We start from the raw sequence: 15,157 nt of genomic DNA on the forward strand, positions 1-15,157 counted from the left end.
TCTCCATCTGCTCCGCCTCTGTCGGTCGGCCCCATGGAGTCGGCACGCCTTCATCCACCATGGTTCCTCCCTCCGTCGGCTCCACAGTGGGCCGTCATCATGGCTGCGGTCTGGGTCAGTTCCTCCTGCCTTACGCCCCACCCATGTCCTCCCTGGCTCCTCCCTCCGTCGTCGCCCCTCTGGACTGTACTGTCTTTCACCTGGACTTTTGTTTTGGTCCCCCTCCTGGGGTGGCGTCCTCCGCCGAAGCCACCATGGACATTTTCCTTTTTTTTCGCCCCTCTTTTCTGTTTTGTTTTTCTTTTTCTACGGCGCGAGGACGCGCCTATTCGGAGGGGGGCGTAATGTCACAGTTCTGTCAGTTCATGTCTTTGGTTTATCCCATTTGTTTTCCCCCCGTTGATCTGTGTCATTTGGTTTAGCCCTCATCATTATTTCTAGCACCTGTCCTTGTATCATTAGTCATCTGTGTCACCTGTGTCTGTTGATTAGTGTGTCTTTAAAAGTCTATCTGTTTTATGAGTTCACCGTCGGTCTTTGTTAATGTTATATGTTACTCGTGTGAGGACTATCATCTGTGTTCCTGCCTGTTCCTGCCTTGTTCATCTTTGAGAATTATATTAAATAGTGTTTATTGTGTATATCGTCTCGTCTCGTCTCATCCTGCACGTCAAACCGTAACACCTATAATAGAGAATGAGTGGAATTGTTCCTCAGGAGATCTACAGCGCATTATCTGATGCGATACTGTAGTGGGCGGCTGTATGGTTACAATTTTATTTCTAATACTGTCTATCTTGGAGGTAAAGTAGTTCATAAAGTCATTACTGCTGTGCTGTTGGGAAATGTCTGCACCTGTTGCTGCTATATTTTTTGTTAATTTAACCACAGTATTGAACAAATACCTAGGGTTATGTTTGTTTTCTTCTAAGAGAGACGAAAAGTAATCCGATCTGGCAGTTTTTAATGCTTTTCTATAAGATAAGTTACATTCACGCCAAGCAGTACAAAAAACTCTAGTTTTCCTCCAGCTGCGTTCCATTTTTCGTGCTTTTCTAGTGTGATCGTTATACCACGGTGTTACACTGTTTTTCTTAATCTTTTTTAAGCGCACTGGAGCAACTGTATCTAAAGTGCTAGAAAAGAGAGAATCCATAGTTTCTATTACATTATCAAGTTTTTCTGAGCTATTGGATATGCTGAGGAATTCAGATAAGTCAGGAAGATTACTTACAAAGCAGTCTTTTGTAGTAGAAGTGATGGTTCTACCGTACTTGTAGCAAGGAGTTGAATTAACAGTTTTAGCTATCTGGAGTATACAAGAGACTAGATAATGATCTGAGATATCATCACTTTGCTGCAGAATTTCAACGCCATTAACATCAATTCCATGTGACAGTATTAAATCTAGAGTATGATTTCGGCAATGAGTAGGACCTGACACGTGTTGTTTAACCCCAATAGAGTTCAGAATGTCTAAAAATGCTGATCCTAATGCATCTTTTTCATTATCAACATGGATGTTAAAATCACCCACTTTATCTGCAGCCAACACCAACTCGGATAGAAAATCAGCAAATTCTTTAATAAAGTCTGTATGGTGCCCTGGTGGCCTGTAAACAGTAGCTAGTACAAAAGTCACGGGGGATTTATCATTAGCACTTGTTTCTCTGGATAATGCTATATGAAGCACCATTACTTTAAACGAGTTATATTTGAAGCCCTTTCTCTGAGAGACATTGAGAATATTGCTATAAATAGTAGAAGCACCTCCCCCTTTACCTTTTAGATGCGGTTCATGTTTATAACAGTAATCTTGGCGGGTTGACTCGTTTAAAATAATGTAATCGTCTGGTTTTAGCCAGGTTTCTGTCAAACAGAGCACATCTAGCTTATGATCAGTGATCATATCATTTACAAAAAGTGCTTTCGTAGAAAGGGACCTGATATTCAATAAGCCAAGCTTTATCAATTGTTTCTCTGTATTATATATATTTTTTATTTGTTGAACATCAATTAAATTGTTAGTCTTGATTTGATTAAAGCGTTTTTTGTATTTTCTTGCTCGGGGAACAGTCTCTATAGTGTGATATCTAGGTGAAAGGGTCTCTATGTGCTTAGCCAGTCTGTCTGCTTCCTGACCTGGGCCCCAGGTAGTCAAGTGCAAACTCTAAGACTATGTGCCATATTTCTAGATAGGAGAGATGCTCCACATCCGGAGGGATGAAGACCATCTCTTTTCAACAGGTCGGGTCTGCCCCAAAAGCTTGTCCAATTGTCTATGAAACCTATGTTATTTCGCGGGCACCACTTTGACATCCAGCCGTTTAATGATGACAATCTACTATGTATTTCGTCACCACGGAAAGCAGGGAGGGGACCAGAGCATATTACAGTGTCTGACATCGTACTTGCAAGTTCACACATCTCTTTAACATTATTTTTAGTGATCTCCGACTGGCGAAGTCGAACATCATTAGTGCCGACGTGAATAACAATCTTACTGAATTCGGAGCCAGTATTTATATGATATTTTAATTCTCAGTGAAATGTCAATCCAGTAAGTGGTTTAGGACTGTGCAAGTTTGGATTTGTGGATGGAAGTGATCGACTCTCAGACATTTATAAAAACATGATTTTCTTAGCTTTTTGTTCAAAATGTTGCTTTTTATGAACACACATTCAAGTGTTGATAATAAAGAATGCATAAGGCTAGAATACTTTTTGTTGTTTTGTTTTAAAGCATAAGCTCCTTCTTTTTACATATTACTTGTTCAGATATTAATTAAACAAAATATTCTGGGTGCCATAAATGTTTTGTGAAAATGCTGGTGGTGACCGGCAACTATTATAAAAAAAAAAAAAATGCTGGCAGTGACGGAGCTCTTTGTGAAGTGAAAATTAAACAAACCACATGGAAATCTCAGTTTGATCTTATTTGATTCATAGGATTATTCCAAATTTGGGAATTTTTGTTTAGGATTTTTGAACACATGAAGCTTATAGTGTTTCAGCAGGTAATTGTGGTATTGGCTACAACTAGAAGGCAAAAGCTAAGATTTTTCTCCGCTTTTCGAACACACAAAAACATTAGCCTTTATAGACTTTATAGACTAAATTGTTTTAAAATAACAATCAAAGTAATTCACTTACTAAAAAAGAAGAAAAATGTTATGCTTGCCTGCATGCCATATAACCCGTTAACCAATGTCAGAGAACCATAAACATGTTATAATGAATTATTGTATAATTTACTCTAATTACAAGTACTTCATTTTTGGAATCTGGAATCCAGATTGCATGTAAACAGTTACTACCCAGCTCTGGTTCAGGGTATATTCCAAGCTCTGAGCCCTCCCCTCGGACAGCACACCAAATATGCATACTATTCACTTGATCTAATTATATGCAAGTGCAAACTCGTGAAATAAATGTTAATGTAAAATGGGGTGGATCTCTAGGATCAGATGGGGTGGGATGCTGATGATAAAGGGGCGGGTTCACTGAGTGGAGTCAAACGGAGGGGTCAGGATTCAGAGAGCAAAGGGACTGGCTGCAGGGAGCAGAGGGGCGGGGCTTTGTGATGTGCTCATGCTGCAGCACTGCAGTGCATACGTGTGTGTGAGTGTTTGCTCTGCATTTGATTCCTAGTGTATTATTAGAATCTGGGTTTCCCCAGCTAATCTCATTTAGTCATGATAGTCGTGTGGCTGTGTGTTCTGTAGAGCTGCAGTCAGCAGCATTCAGACTGACAGAAAACAGCTGGAAACACTTGAGTGGACAGCACTGTTAAGAGTGTTGTGTGTGTGTATGTTTGTATAATGGATTGGCTGCTAGAGGCTACAGTAGATTGTTTTCGCATTAACAGAGACTGTCGAGTGTTTCAGCACACCATACATCACTGACAGCCCTCCATCAATGTTCTGCTGTATTTTACGGGCAAGAAGTCACATCTTGTCCCAAGTTAACTTTTTTCCACTTTCTACTTGTTTTACAGCGGGTACAGTGTTATGCAACTTGAGAATTGCTGGACGTTTGATGATTTGAGTCAAAATGTCATCCAAATGATGTCTCCATCACTAGTGTTGGGGAAAGTTACTTTTAAAAGTAATGCATTACAATATTGGGTTACTCCCTTAAAAAGTAACTAATTACTGTATATTACCCTCTTAAAAATAAAGGTGCTTTAAGAGGTTCTTCACAGCGATGCCATAGAAAAGCCATTTTTGGTTCCACAAAGAACCATTCAGTCAAAGGTTCTTTAAAGAACCATTTCTTTCTTACCTTTTTATAATCTGAACGGTTCTTCAGATGTTTAAGGTTCTTTATGGAACCATTACGAAAAAAAAAGGTTATTCTACGGCTTTTTTTTTATTTTTAAGAGTGGAAATTTCCCACCCCTTTGCAACCATAATCTGGAGTAATTTTTGCTTATTAGTATGGTTGAATTGGATCTAAGGTCAGCAGCAAAGACACTGGTTAATAAAATGGGATTAAATGCATGAAGGATATTTATACTGTTTAACATATTTAATTATTGCAGATTTGCATCTTATTCTTAGTTGCATTTAACTATTTAGTCATTTTGAGGAATACTGAATTTTTTTTTAGATGAATTAATGCATGTTTACATTTATTCTAGAACTAAAGTAACATCTTACTCCCAATTTCTCTTACCATAAGGACAGGAGAGCTTTCAATCAATAAATGGGGAGAAAAAAGTAACTGGCGTTACTTATTTTAAAAAGTAACTATATAGATATTTTACGTAATGCGTTTCTTTACTAGTTACTTAAAAGTAATCTGGCTACATAACACTGTCCATCACTATCCTGCCCATTAATGTTACGATATATGCCGATGGTCGGCCTTCAGTCAGAGTCAGGCTGCCATTGAACATCTGTGAGCTCAGTTTTTGCATTGATTTCCACATCGTCTGAACTAATCAGACCTTGCCAGCTGCTGTTTGGCCAACTGAGTGTAATGAGTCCACTGAAGGCGAGTTCAAGTTGAGAACCCAAATGCAGTTTATTTACAGTGACATGAAATCCATAATCCAGACAATGACTTGACATGATACAGACTTGACTTGAAACAGACACAGAACTCACCGACAGCAGATAACAACATTAATACACAACAAGGAACAATGGCAACATGAGGGCTACTTATAGCAAACAAAGCAGGTCACATGACACAAACCACGCTGACTGTTTGTGGTATAACACGCTTAATAAAATCTCACAGGAACCTCATTTTTGTTTCTATCAACTTCAAATTTGGAACATAACTTATTTAGACATAAGGTTTTAATTATAATTATATATTTATAAATAAATGTAATTATAATTATATATATTAATTAATTATAGCGGTTTTGGATTCAAAAATATTTTGTAAAATATTTATTTTATATAAAATAAAAACAAATGGTACAATGCATTTTCTTTACAGTAAATATTCTATATAATTTTGGTACTTCAATATTTTGAAAAGATTCCACTGCTGCTGTAATCTGCAGATTTTCTTCTTTAAAAAAAAAGAGTCGGTATTCCATTTTATGAATTATAACAATTTAAGTTGGGATAGTGAACTTTCATGTCTATGTTCAAAAATGGAGGGTGACACTTAAGGGGTTAATGCCAAAAACAAATTCTCCTGATGTTCATCTTCCGCTCTCAGAGAAAGAAAGACTGAATTTTTTAGATCATCACAAGACTTCATCACAAGGCTTTGGGGAGATCTATTGTCTGGTTTCAGTGTTGGTAACTAGAGCTCAAATGTGATGTTGTTACCCCATCTGCTGGGTACAAAAAACTATAAACAGTGCAAAATCATATCTGAATGCCTGTCATGTAAGCTGCTCATGAGCGGTGGAAGTGTTGTTTCTGTCCTGAGGGTGTAGTGTGTTCTGTGTTGGTCAGATAGGGAATGCGATATTCTCATGAATGATTCAGTACCATCTCTCCTACAGGAAGAATCAACTCAGAACCAGTGTTCCTTATGTAAATCCTGAGAAAAAGCTAAAAACCTCACAGATAACACTAAGATCAAAGTCCACTATCACAGCAGTGAAAATCTTTGAGATAACCTTGGGATCTCCTATCACTGACTTTAAAAATACATGGATTTGTGTAGGGTTAAAACTAAATTTGTCAGACAATGATCCTCCTTGAAACTTCTTGATAAAATAATTAACATTTCAGATAATTCAAGAATAGTTTAGGTTTATTTCGAATGGTAAAACTTCCCTATGTTTGTGCTGTTGATATTGATGCTGTTGCTGGTTCTTTATCTGTGGATAGCTAATCTCAACTACAAACATTACAGACAGCACGTATAAGTGTCAGACACTTATGAGTCCTTCTGTTAATGAGTGTGTGTGTGTGTGTGTGTGTGTGTGTGTGTGTGTGTGTGTGTGTGTGTGTGTGTGTGTGTGTGTGTGTGTGTGTGTGTGTGTGTGTGTGTGTGTGTGTGTGTGTGTGTGTAATGAGTGCTGAGACTAAACTAATGAACCCACTGAGTGTCTGACCTGCTGAAATGAGGTTCAGTGTCAGCCACCATCTCAGTCTCCTGAAGATCTGCTCAAAATTAAGTGCGTTTTTGCTTAGAACAAGCAAAATAATCTGCCAATGGGGTAAAAAAAAAAAAATATTTCAAACAGAAAACAAGATTATTTTTCTTACCCCATTGACAGATTATTTTGCTTGTTTCAAGCAAAAACGCATTTCATTAAAAAAAAAAAAAAACAAGAAAATAATTTTACTTGTCTAGAAAATACTTCTTGATTTAAGAAGTTTTAGATATTTTGGCTGAAAACAAGACAAAAAATCTAAGTAAGAAAAGCATTTAGTGTATGTTTGCGTGTGCAATCTGAATGTCAATCTGAGTGTGTATTGCGTAATGCGAATGTGTGAGATGTCTATACAGTGGAGTTATTTGGTAATGCTGTGGTTTTTGTGATGTGCTAGGAAAACCTGAAAATCTGAAATGTAGATGTAGTTTAATATAATTTGAGTGTGATATATATGTGAGTTGTTTGAATAAAAGGTAGTTATCAGGTTTCATTATATAAAAAATGCCTAGTTCTGCCATTAAACTCTAGACTCTAGGCTGACGGGTTGTTAACGTAACTGATGATATCACAGAGTTATACGACTTAGCACAAGCTGATTTGTGCTAAGCTTCATGTTGCATACGCAACCAATGAGCTTGCAACTTGCAGCTATTTAAATGGCTGGTAGCATTCACTAGGGCCAGAGTTCCTCTGAAACCTTCCATCTTCCCCAGCTCCACCTGTATAGTTTAGCTATGGGTTATTTATGCTATTTGTGCAGCAGCAGCATGTCTTAAATACTCATAGCACCGTATCACCATATGCTTTGGCAGTAGCAAATTCTGTATTTGCTTGCAGCAGCAGCAGCAATAATCCACAACTACAGCAATACCCAACAGCAGCAGCAGCATAGCAGATCTATTCTGCCAAGACCAAATGCATTAACATTGTCATATCCATTACCATTATAAACTTTTCAGAGAGTTGTCATGACAGAACTACATCTTAATGTATGATAGTATATACAGTCAAACCAAAACTGATTCAGACTCCAGATATTTGATTTTTTTTTTTACTAGTGTGCGCATGGCACCATAGTTCATTTATGTGAGGAGAGCAAAATAAAGTAAACTGTGACATATTATACCCAAAAATTCTTCATACAGTGGCAGTGTTGGGCATGTTCCTTTAAAAAAGTAATTAGTTAAAGTTACTAGTTATTTCTCACAAATAGTAACTGAGTTACATCATTATAAAAGTAACTAAAAGTAACTATTGTGTGTAAAAAAAAAAAAAAAAAAAAAAAAAAAAAAATTCAAATATGTCAAATAACTTGAATGTTCCCAGTATTAAATATGTTAAATGAATGACATGGACACTAAATAGAATAAATTATTATTATAAAACATTGTACACTAATCAACTATTTTAATGTTGCTGTATCAACAATAACCATGTGAGAATGCATATTTGTCATGTTGGACTGGACTGGTGGTGGTGCTTAAGATATTGTTTGTCATTTAGTGTTTCTATAAAAAAGGGGAAAAAAGTAATACTGATGATATAACAAAACTACTACGAATTCTACTAATAACAATATAAAACGTACTAAGGATTAATGAGCTGCTGGGTTCATGAATATTAATTATGTTGTCTGCGTTTGCTTGCACTGATTTGCTGAAATCAAAACAGTTTGCGCATTAGTCCCGCCTACTATTGGAGAAACTGGCAGTTCTTAAAAGCTGAAAAATTCCAAGGGAACTCCATTATTTTGGCAGGAAAATACAGCAAAGAATATTGTTTACATATAGCACATCAATTCTGCATGGTATATAAGACTCTCTCGCTCTTTCTTTGTGTGTGTGTGAGACAAAGCGATGGCTAAAGTTAGTCGTGTGCCTTTATACTAAAGTTTATGGTAATACTGTAATGCATTACACTAGTAATGCTGTTTATTTATAACGCCGTTATTGCCAGTAAAATTTATACAAATTTGGGGCCAAAATTATTCAGACACTTTGACCTGACCATGTTTTGCTGAAGTCTTTTTTCTTTAATTGCAAATGTGACCTTTTTACACCACAGACTGAACAAAATTAAGCATTGCTTAATTAGTCAACAAAGTATTGTGTATTGTGTTGATTGTAATCAATTACGTACCTTTCTATCAAAGTTATCTGACATTATCAAGATAAATTTGTTCTGACACAGTTTAACTCTGAGTTCATATTTATAACAATTTTCTGAACTATAGCGAATAAACTGTGATAATGTGAGAAATGTTGAACGTGTCTTAATAAATTTTGGTTTGACTGTACGTTGTACACATACTGTTACACAATGTGCTAGTGAGTGCTGTATTCCCTGTATAATATAGCCATGGGAGCAGGACTCTAAACTATTAGCTTCTCCATCTAAACTGTCTTAGAGTTCATCAATTAAGTGTTTAGACCTCCTGGAGCAAACTGAGGTTAAGTGTCTTGAACATGATGGTGGTAGTTTCTCTTTCAGCTTCCATCTTAAACATGTTCATGCTCGCCTGGACCGGATACCATCATCAATTTTTAATAGCAGTCTTTTCTAATCATTCTGAATTAGACTGAATTTTACCTTGAAGTTCATGTTTGAAAATGGCTGTCCCTGTATAAAGTATTTGTGAATGCAACAGCACACATTCTGATGTTTGTCTTTTTCTATTATTTGTGATTATTGTTTTTTCTATGTGTGTTTATAGAGTGCATTTTCATCATGCATGCAATACTGTGACAGCTGAGAAATTATCAAATAAATGTACCTCAAAAACCTGATGTTGCTTCAGTCCAAAAAGTCATCTTGAAGAGTTACTATCAATATAAAAGTTATTCTTAAGTTTGCTTTATAAAAATCAATAAAATGTACCTATGACAGAACAATTATTAGCTTAGGTTCATTATCATGCCAGTGTCAGTGTTTCAGTTCTCTGGATTTACGGGTTTTGCTACTCCAGCTGATAAGCTATTAAAGCATATGCTTTTGCAGCACAACTTTGGTATTTGATTAACTGTCAGTTAGAAAGAAATAAGTTTCTTTTTCTGCATAGTCATCAACACACATCAGCGCATTCCTTTTGAGTTTTGCCGCAAGATGTTATTTCATAAGTATTAGTCTTCATGCATTCGAATGAGAAAAAGGCTATCCGTAGTTTCCACCGAAGTGTAGAGGATCCACATGAGCCTGGGGACGCGGTCTGCACCCTGAGTAACAGCATAGTAAGTCTCTCTCATTCCAGAGCAGGAGCCACAAATTCTTCAGCTGGGATTTATTCTAGCCAGCGAGCTTCTGAGCACAATAGACTGAAAGAGCAATTATCTTTGCATCAACGAGCCAGATTTCACAGAAGTTCGAAAGAGATGATGCTAACTAACACTTTTAAGACCCTCATGATACCGTCCCTTGGCTTTTTAACCAGGTTGTGCAGCTCTATATATATCAGTTATTTTATTATGATTTTTTTGACTTGTTGCTACTGCCCTATACTATATCATACACCAGATCCTCCCCTAGAGTATTGTAAGTATTGTAGACGCTACAGTATGTCTTCTTTCCTAGATGACACCAGGGCCAAATTCCAGTTGGAAGTGAGCTTCCCTATGGCCTGTTATTAACTTTTTCCCCGCCACTGAGAGAATTTTCAGTCTTTCTGTGTTTTCACTATTATACGATAGAAGGCACTGTTACACATCTTCTGAAAAAGTACTGAACATCTGGATCAGAACACAGCAGAAACAAGAGATTGCATATGTGAAATAATGTGATCATCAAATTTTAAACAGCATTTAAATCAAAACTGCATAATGTTAGCGAATGAAATGATGTTCCAGGAAGTAGTTTAGGACTGTGAAGTTTTGGGGGTGTTGACGGACACTCTTTTGTTTCAAAAAGAAGTTCACAGAGACTGAGAGGGCAGAAAGCACACCCTGTTTGTTTTCTTTACTTTACAAAAGCACAGAGTTTTGTTGCTCTTGAGGGAAAAATTATTTGATCCGCTTCTGATTTTGTACTTTTGCCCACTGACAAAGAAATTACCAGTCTATAATTTTAATGGTAGGTTTATTTGAACAGTGAGAGACAGAATAACAACAACAACAAAAAAATCCAGAAAAACGCATTTAAAAAAAGTTATGAATTGATTTGCATTTTAATGAGTAAAATAAGTATTTGACCCCTTTGCAAAACATGACTTAGTACTTAGTGGCAAAACCCTTGTTGGCAATCACAGAGGTCAGACATTTTTCTTGTAGTTGGCCACCAGGTTTGCACACATCTCAGGAGGGATTTTGTCCCACTCCTCTTTGCAGATCCTCTCCAGGTCATTAAGGTTTCGAGGCTGATGTTTGGCAACTCAATCCTTCAGCTCCCTCCACAGATTTTCTAGGCCACTCCAGTACCTTAATGTCTTTCTTCTTGAGCCACTCCTTTGTTGCCATGGCCGTGTGTTTTGGGTCATTGTCATGCTGGAATACCCATCCACAACCCATTTTCAATGCCCTGGCTGAGGGAAGGAGGTTCTTACCCAAGATTTGACGGTACATGGCCCCGTCCATCGTCTCTTTTGATTTGATTCAGTTGTCCTGTCCCCTTAGCAGAAAAACACCCCCAAAACATAATGTTTCCACCTCCACGTTTGACGGTGGGGATGGTGTTTTTGGGGTCATAGGCAGCATTCCTCCTCGTCCAAACACGGCGAGTTGATACCAAAGAACTGGATTTTGGTCTCATCTGACCACAACACTTTCATCAAGTTCTCCTCTGAATCATTCAGATGTTCATTGGTAAACTTCAGAGGGGCCTGTACATGTGCTTTCTTGAGCAGGGGGACGTTGCGGGCGCTAGTAGAGTTAGTGTGTTACCAATTGTTTTCTTGGTGACTATGGTTCCAGCTGCCTTGAGATCATTTACAAGATCCACCTGTGTAGTTCTGGGCTGATTCCTCACCGTTGTCAAGATCATTGAAACTCCGATTGATTGATTTCTGTGGACAGGTGTCTTTTATTGTCACGAACCCTGTTTATAGTCTTGCGTCTGTCCGCCACCAGAGGTCGCCACACCATTCCATTGACTCTCACACTACACAGACTGTTACATGTCAACCCGGACTACACTTCCCATGCTCCACCTCACTCATTATGCACACTGCTGTAGTTAGGCCATTACAATCATTCAGGGCCGAGTATTGCATTGTGTTTAGCATTCTCCTAGTGCTAGCAACTGTATGGAGCCATTTCCTAGTTTCCTGAGTCATAGTTAAGTCTTGTATCTTGTCTAAGTTATTTGTGTCTTGAATCCCCACCTGGTTAGGGTTAGGTTAGGTTAGGTTAGGTTAGGGTTAGGTTAGTGAGTATAAAGGTTTTTTTATGCATCTTTGTAAATGGCCTTTCTTAATAATGTGCTTGTTGGCAAGTTTCGCCACTGAGGCTAAAACAGCTAAATGCGGCTAAAGTAAACATTACATCTCATAATCCCAGAGAGGGGCGGGGCGAGCAGAGCTCGTGGCATTTAAAGGGGCCATGTCTTAAAATTAATTGAGTTTTTGCAGAGCTGATTTTGACAAGGTAAAAGGCTGTTTTTTACACTACTATTGAGAATTTTTAACCATAGTATATTATAGACTTTTCATTAAGACCCTAAAAATTCATATGAACTTGTGGAAAATGGGCATCCGATGACCACTTTAAGCTCTGTCTGTCAATCAGACCTCTGCAGATATGATCATATTACATGGAAAAGCACATCAGAATCTAAAATATGCAATGACATCAGTCTACGCTGGTACTGTATGCCATTTTTTATGGGTGGTTTTGCTTTTTAACTCCCTTGTGGTTGGAGGCCCCTTTTCATATTTTCTGGTCAGTTCTTGTTATAACTATACAACTTTGTGATTACTTAAGGCTGGTTAATGAGAATATAATAATGACTGGCAGGCACAATAATAAGACACCGTGATTGTGGGCCTGGTGGGAGTTAGTCATTGCAGGCATATGCTTTGAGTTGAAGCAGATGTTTTATGAGAGGCCAGTTGGGTTCCCGGATCTGACATCAGCCTGGCTGCAAGCATGTCAGGCAGACTCTTTCTGTGAATAACAGTCTATCCAAACAACAAGCCCTCCCCCAAACCCTCAACATACAGCATGTCTTAGCGTGATATGAGGTGAACACATTCAAGATTTACTTTTGAATCACATCAGATCTATATTGCTATATGCATAGCAGTTTTCTGCACTGGTGCTCTAAAGAGGGTATGTGGGATTGGGAAGTTAGACGTGACAGATGACGCATACATAAGTTGACTATGGGACAGCTGCACTTCACTCGTATGGACACAGCTTCAGTGAGTAAAATAGCCCTTTCTGTCACGTGCTCGCAGACATCAGGCGTCATTCTTTCTTTGACTTACGGATGTTTGCACTGCTTCTCTGAACTTGTAAACTGTTCCTTTAGCAATGCACCGTTTGAAGTTTTAGTTGCAGCAAACCAAAGGAAGCAGTCATTTTCTCCACAGGGAGAGAAACGTCCCGCTTCTAATTAGAGGACGTGGTCACCTTCATCCAGCAATGCAGGCGCAGTGATTGGTGTCCTTGTAAAGGAAACAGTTGGCCATCTGGTACTTATTTTCTCTTTTTCCTGTCACCTCAGATGCCATTATTCAGAGAGGGCCAGTGAACCTTCCAGCACCTCTACACCCCCATCTCACCCTCCTCATGCCGTCATGTAGAGCACTGTCAGTCCACAGACACACGTGCAGACCTACAGCTGCTTGTCACATTAAATATTTCTGTACTTGAACTATATGTTTACTTGACCTGTATGCATATAATGCCTTATTATGTAATAAAATATTCAGGGCCCAATATGCCACATTAAGTTCATTAGTTTGTTTATATACTGTGTAGGTAGATAGGTACAGTGGCATGAGAAAGTTTGGGAACCTCTTGCAGAATCTGTGAAAATTAGAGAGATTATACAAAATGCATGTAATTTTTTGTTTAGTACTGTCCTGTGTAAGATATTTTATATAAAAGATGTTTACATATAGTCCACAAGACAAAAAAAAGCTTAAAAAAAATGAACCCCTTGGTTCTTAATGCTGTGTGTGGTTACCTGGATGATCTACAACTTTTTGTTTTGTCTTGTTTTGTTTTATGATGGTTGTTCATAAGTCCGTTGTTTGTTCTGGACAGTTGAACCGAGCACTGATCTTCAAAAAAAAAATCCACCAGGTCTTGCGGATTCTTTAGTTTTCCAGCATCTTTTGCATATTTGAACCCTTTCAACCAATGACTGTATGGTTTTGGGATTCATCTTTCACACTGAGGGCAACAAAGGGACTCAAACACAACTATTGAAAAAGGTTCAAACATTCACTGATGCTCCAGAAGAAAACACGATGCATTAAGAGCCGGGGGTGAAAACTTTTGAACAGGATGAAAATATCCAAATGTTTCTTATTTTGTTGAAATATATATTTTTTTCCATTTAGTACTGACCTTTGGAAGCAACAGAAGATACTTCACTGCAAAAATAATGCTTTTCGTACTTAGATTTTTTGCCTTGTTTCCAGCTAAAATATCTAAAAGAATATTCTAGACAAGTAAAAATTATTGTCTTGTTTTTAGAAAGACGAAATTAAGTGAATTTTTGCAAAATAATCTGCCAATGGGGTATGCAAAATTATCTTATTTTAAACAGAAAACAATTTTTTTTGCTTACCCCATTGGCAGATTATTTTGCTTGTTTCGAGCAAAAAAAAAAAAAAAAAACTTGCTCAATATTGACTTGTCTTTTCTGAAAACAAGACAATTTTTACTTGTCTAGAAAATAATTCTTGATTTAAGAATTGTAAGATATTTTGACTGGAAACCAGACAAAAATTAGTAAGAAAAGCATTTTTTTGCAGTGTTGCATGTTTCACAGAAGACAAATTAAGTACAATTTACCTTGATTTTCAAATTCGCTTAATGCCTTGTGTTTCCTTTTGGAGCATCAGTGAATGCTAAACCTTTTTTAATAGTTGTGTTTGAGTCCCTCAGTTGTCCTCAGTGTGAAAGAAATACACCTCAAAATCATACAGTCACTGCTGGTTTAAATGTGCAAAAGATGCTGGAAAACTGAAGAATCTGCAAGACCTGGAGGATTTTTTTAGAATATCAGTGCTCGGTTTAACTGTTCAGAACAAACAAGGGACTCATGAACAACCATCACAAAAAAAAAAAAAAAAAAACAGTCGTAGATCATCCAGGTAACCATGCACACAGTATTAAGAACCAACCCTGCTAAAATAAACAACTAACCAGGCTGGTTTTCAAGGGGTTTCAGACACTTTTCTTTCTCCAGGATGGAAGACCAGCTAAAACCAGCTACTTCCAGCTTAAACCAGCTAAGACCAGCCAACCAGCCTAGGCTGGTTTTAGCTGTTTGTTTCAGCAGGAAATGGTTCCCAAACTTTTGAAGAGGGTTATTTTAATAATTTCAGCAATTTTTTTATCTTGTGGACTATAAGTAAACACCTCTTATGTAAAATATCTTGCAAATAACATGCATTTTGTATGATCCCTCTTATTTAGT

The sequence above is a fragment of the Garra rufa genome, chromosome 18 (genome assembly GCF_049309525.1).
Source record: "Garra rufa chromosome 18, GarRuf1.0, whole genome shotgun sequence".
Taxonomy (NCBI): Eukaryota; Metazoa; Chordata; class Actinopteri; order Cypriniformes; family Cyprinidae; genus Garra; species Garra rufa.